Raw genomic sequence first — 6,099 nt, 5'->3', positions numbered from 1 at the left:
CCAATATCATCCAGTGTGCCTAGTGAGATCAAGTTCTTCCTTAGCTCTGGTATATATCTGACATCACATAAAGTTCTGATCACACCATCAAACATCTTGATTCTGACATTCCCTATGCCGATAACCTTGCATGATGCATCGTTTCCCATCAACACTGAACCAGAATCCACTGCCCTATAGGTGTCAAACCAATCCTTATTTGGAGTCATGTGATATGAACATGCAGAGTCTAAAATCCATGCATCCGTCAGCTGCTCCGAACTTGACATAACTGATAGCATATCTCCATCACCGCTTTCTGAATTTTCTTCTTCAACTATGTTTGCAGACTTTGCCGAACTACTTTTGTTCTCTGCAACATATTTCTTTATCTCTGGACAATTTCTCTTGATATGACCTTTACCTCCACATTTGTAGCACGTGATCACCTTCTTCCTTCTCGACTTAGAACGAGTCTTGTTGTTGTTGTCATATCCATGTCGAGATTTGCTCCTACCACGCTCTTGGTTGCTATTTACCACAAGTCCTTCTCCTTGAGAAATTTCATCGCTTGTTTTCTTCCTTTGGTGAAAACCTAGCAATGCACTTGTGATCTCCTCCAATTTGAGAGTTTCCTTACCCCACATCAAAGTAGTAACCAAATTCTCGTACGTAGGAGATGAAGGTAGAGAATTCAACAACATCAGCGCCTTGTCTTCGTCTTCGATCTTCACATCAATCCGCTTCAAATCACTTACAATCTGGTTGAATACGTTGATGTGCTGGCTCAGATCGGTTCCTTCTGTCATCTTCAGCCCGAATAATTTCTGCTTGAGATACAGCTTGTTTGTCAATGATTTTGACATGTATCGGCTTTCCAGCTTTTGCCAAACTGTCACCGGTGACTCCTCGTCCATGACATGGTACATCACGTCATCCGTAAGACAAAGCCTGATTGTTGCTACTGTCTTCGCCTGAAGTTCTTCCCAATCTGATTTCTCCATGCTTTCCGGTTTTCTTTCTCCTAGCGCCTTCACCATGCCTTGTTGCACCAACAAGTCCTTGATCATTCTCTGCCATAATCCAAAGTTTCCGGTTCCGTCAAACTTCACCATATCAAACTTCGCAGAAGTCGTCCCCGACATGTTGAAGAAATCTGCCAAAAACCTGGAGCTTTGATACCAATTGTTGTGCAAAGAATGGGGCAATACCTCTCAACCTTTCTAAACCGCGGAAGAAGAGGAAGAGAGAAAAGAGATCACGCGGAACAACAAGACAAAGACGCACAAAAGAGAGCAAACACCAGGAAGGAGAAGAAGAAGAGAAAGAAAAAGAGTTACCGTGGTTCGGCGACTTGCCTACTCCACAAAACGGCCAAAGCTTTATTAGAATTCTCTTCTACACAAGAGAATCACATCTAATGATTCTTGTGTTTTCTGATCTACAATGGGTTTACAATGATCCATATAAATACTGCTAAACCCCCAGACCCGGTAAAAACGTAACAGAATTTATTATGAAAAACATAACAAAATTCTGTTATATAAAATCTTAACAGAATTTTATTACGAAAAATCTTAACAGATTTTTCTTCTATGACATCCCTTCATCCAAATATGAGCCACTCGTCAACAGTATTGTTGTTGTTGTTTTATTGTTATTATTATTATCCTCGACAACGTTCAAATCTGTCAGATTGAATGTGCCTTCAATCAAGGTTGAAGGCGCCTCCCACTAAAAGGCGCGAAGGGGCCTTTAACTCCAATGAAGGCGCCTCCAACAGCTCCGCAACTCCTTTTTGGCTCTTCTGTTGCTCCGTTTGCTAGGGTGATTTCGGTCAACCGGAATAGGGTTCACCCGAACTCATTTTCCGGCCTTCTCCTCGAGCAGACTGTTGGGGTTGCAAGGTTGCAAACATAGTCCCATATTGGAAATACATGGGAAAGATCATGGGTTTATAAGAGAAAAGATATCTCCATTGGCATGAGGCCTTTTGGGGAGAGCCCAAGAGCAAAACCATGAGGGCTTAGGCCCAAAGTGGACAATATCATGTCATTGTGGAGATATCTAAATTCTTTTCGATCCTACAAGTGGTATCAGAGCCCGGACTGCCAGAAGGTTTAACCGCCGACTGTGCACAAGAGCTATGGTCTGATTGAACCATGTGAGTACAATATTGACCTCGAACAAAGAAAGTGGGGGCTCCTATGTTCGGATCAAGAGGACCAGACACCAGGCAGGAAGTCCTAGTAGGTCGAGTGGACCGAGGGGCAGGAAGTCCTAGTTGCGGCTAGGCAAGGAAGTCCTAGTAGGTCGGGTGGACCGAGGGGCAGGAAGTCCTAGTTGCGGCTAGGCAAGGAAGTCCTAGTAGGTCGAGTAGACCGAGGGGCAGGAAGACCTGGTGGGTCGAGGATCGGACGTGGGAAGCCCATGGTCCTTTGTTTGAGGGGGGATTGTTGGGGTTGCAAGGTTGCAAACATAGTCCCATATTGGAAATACATGGGAAAGATCATGGGTTTATAAGAGAAAAGATATCTCCATTGGCATGAGGCCTTTTGGGGAGAGCCCAAGAGCAAAACCATGAGGGCTTAGGCCCAAAGTGGACAATATCATGTCATTGTGGAGATATCTAAATTCTTTTCGATCCTACACAGACTTCCTCCTCGACTTCACGTCCCTCGGACCACCGTGTGCGTCCTTCTAGTCCGTCGGTGTACTCTTCCGCAGCACCTCGTCCCTCAGACGCACCGAGCCTGTCGGATCTCTCCCCTGTCTTCCTTCTCGCTAGTCGCATCTTCCACTGACTTCCTGTACTCCTAAGATCCTGCACACTTAGACACAAGGTTAAACACTAACAAGACCTAACCTGACTTGGTTGATCACATCAAAACTACCATGAGAAACCAACAATCTCTCTTTTTTTTGATGTGATTAAACCCAAGTTAAGTTAAGGTAAAAATAATTTCTAATTTTTGCAAGTAAAAAAAAAAAATTGCAAGTAAGAATTTTTTCTAAGTAAAACTTGCTAAAAATATTTTACAAAAAAAATTTACTAAAAAAGTTTCCAAGCAAAATTTTTTAACCTTTTTGAAAAAAAAAATTACAAGTACCCTCTAGACTTCTTCCCTACTCTCCTTTTTTTATCACATTAAAAATGGGGTTCATGTAAAAGTCTAAGAGTAAAAAAATAATAAAACTATTAAAAATTTCTAATTGTTTTAAAAGATAAGAATTAATTAAAAAATATTTAATTACTTTTTTAACATAAAATTAAGATATTTTTATAAATTCTAAATGCTTAATAGTTAGTCAATTAAATACTTATTTTAATAATTGACTTCCAGGCTATGACGAGCTACTGGGCTTTTTTGGATATTGGGACAACAACCACTTTCTAGACAAATCCTCTTAAAGAAATTTAATATTTAATTTAGTTTGAAAGCTATTATTAAAAACATTCAATCCAAATATGATTTTGAAACTTAATATAGATTCTTTCATACTGGGTTAATTAAAAGTTTCTTAGGTATGTATTTCTGTGAAATTTTCCTAATCTTGCCCTTATGGTATTTAAGGTACCAATTCAATCCACTAAATTTTCTAATATATTGAATATTTAAGCATGCACGATTTTTTAAATTTTCTATTTCATTTTTAAAGCTTTCATTTTCATTTTTTATTTTATAAAATTCTTTTAATCGACAAGATTTAGATAGAGTTAATTTCAATTCTTTATTTTTTTTCTAATTTACAATAATTTTTTGTTAATAGTTTTATAAACTGAAATAACTTGTCAGGAGAAAGAGACCATACCTGACTTACCTTGTCGATCCCGTGATCCGAAGCTCCCCCTGAGTATTGCTTTTTTTCGATGTTGCTCCCCCTTCATCGATGCTTTTGATGCTAATTTTAGGCGAGCTTGCTTCGTCTCCTTCTTCTTGGTGACTTGTCACTAGCGCAAGTCCGGCGATGACTTCAATTTTCAATTCGGACGACGTTTCTTCCCACGTCGCCTTCATATTCTTGTACCTGTTCGCTTGGGTCGACTTCTTGTTCTTGCTCTTGTCCTTGTCTTTCAATTTAGGACAATTATCTTTCACATGTCTTTCTTCATTACAGTGGCAGCATCTTATCCTTCTTTTTTACCCTGCATTTGATTAAATTTTTTTATTTTAAATAACTTTTTAAATTTACATACCATCAGTGTTGTTTCATTATCATCGAGAGAAGATTCTGAATCTTGTTCATCCATCTTTGCCTTTAAGGCAATGTTATGCTCCTTCTTTGGACCTGCACATCTCATTTCATGAACTTCAAAAGTTGAAAATAATTCTTCTAAAGTAGTTGAATCTAAATCCTTAGATATATAATAAGCATCTACTTATGATTCTCATTCAGTATTTATAGCGAATATGTTAAGAGCGTACCTTAGCGAATCTCGGTTACTTACCTTTTCTCCGAGATTCGTGAGTCCGGTGATGAGCTCCTTGATCCTTGAGTGAAGGTGTGCAACGGTTTCGTCTTCTTCCAATTTGATATTGCTGATATGGTTTTTGAGCAGAACCCGTCTCGCGAGTTTCGCCTCCGAGGTTCCTTCATGTAGTTCCAAGAATTCCTCCTAGAGCTCTTTTGCAGACTCGTAGGCTCCGATCTGGTTGACTTCTTGTGGCACTAAGACGCTTAGCAGATGAAACTCTACTTTACCGTTAGCCACAAAATCGACCTGCTCCTTTTTGGTCCAATGGTATTTTTCTTTGCTTTTAGATGCTACAAAACCAAATTTCATTATTAAAAGTAAATCAAAATCAGTTTTGAAAAATATCTCCATCTTCTTCTTCCAGTTGGCGAAATCCCCCTCAAACTTCGGTGGGTAGATGCTTGATCCGGTCATCACGTATGCTTCGTTCAGCGGTTAGTTCTCCTGAAGCGAACCTTACTCTGATACCAATTGTTGGCTCAGGTAGGCTGGAGGGAGGGGAGGTGAACTGGCTGTTAAGAAAAACGCTCCTCGACTTTTAACTTTGATTACTAGTGCAAAAAAAAAAAGAATAAATGAACAAAAAAAAAAAATGAGGTCAAAAGAGTTACTTGGTTACAACCGGAGAGGTTGTTAATCCAAGACAAGTAAACGCACTAAAGATCTCCTTCTTTGAAGGCGGAGAAACCTCTTACACTTGTTGGAAGCTTAGAAAGTAGCTAGGAAATGAATACACAAGTTGTTACCTATTTCCTAGGTCCAGAGGTCTTTTTATAGCCCCTGTAAATCTTATCCGCAATTTGAAGGCGTCATCAATAGAGGTTCAAGGCGCCTTCAAGGAATTGAACTTTATCTGTCGAGGAAAAAGCATTATCCTCGACAACGTTCAAATCTGTCAGATTGAATGCGCCTTCAATCAAGGTTGAAGCCGCCTTCCATGTGGGTTGAAGGCGCTTTCAAAGCTGTCGAAGGCGTCTTCCCACTAAAAGGCGCGGAGGTGCCTTTAACTCCAATGAAAGCGCCTCCAACAACTGCACAACTCCTTTTTAGCTCTTCTGTTGCTCCGTTTACTAGGGTGATTTCGGCCAACCGGAATAGGGTTCATCCGAACCCATTTTCCGACTTTCTCCCCGGCTTCTTGTCCCTCGAACTGCTGTGTGCATCCTTCTCGTCCGCCGGTGTACTCTTCTGCAGCACCTCGTCCCTCAGACTCACCAAGCCCATCGGCTCTATCCCATGTCGTCCTTCTCGTTAGACGCGTCTTTCGCTCGACTTCCTGTGCTCCTAAGCTCCTACACACTTAGACACGGGGTTATCAACAGGACCTAACCTGACTTGATTGATCATATCAAAACTACCACGGGTACTAACAATATCAAATTTAAATAGTCGTCTGTCACATCACATATGTGACGACATGCAAGGGCGCCATGTGGCATTCTGCTACAGGTGGCACTAATGGTAAAGCAAAAAAATATGATTATGGGGTCTGACAGAGTATACCTTACATTAATGAAAGAATATTTGAATGGTTTTCGAAAAATTAGAGTGACATCAACCGTAATTATTAATTAACATATCTATATATATTTATTTATTATTATTATTATTATTATTTTATTTTTACTTTTTTTTTTGAAGGC

The sequence above is a fragment of the Zingiber officinale genome, chromosome 5B, assembly GCF_018446385.1.
Source record: "Zingiber officinale cultivar Zhangliang chromosome 5B, Zo_v1.1, whole genome shotgun sequence".
NCBI classification, from domain to species: Eukaryota; Viridiplantae; Streptophyta; class Magnoliopsida; order Zingiberales; family Zingiberaceae; genus Zingiber; species Zingiber officinale.
The sequence above is the reverse complement of the archived record's forward strand: the minus strand, read 5'-3'. Positions refer to the sequence as shown.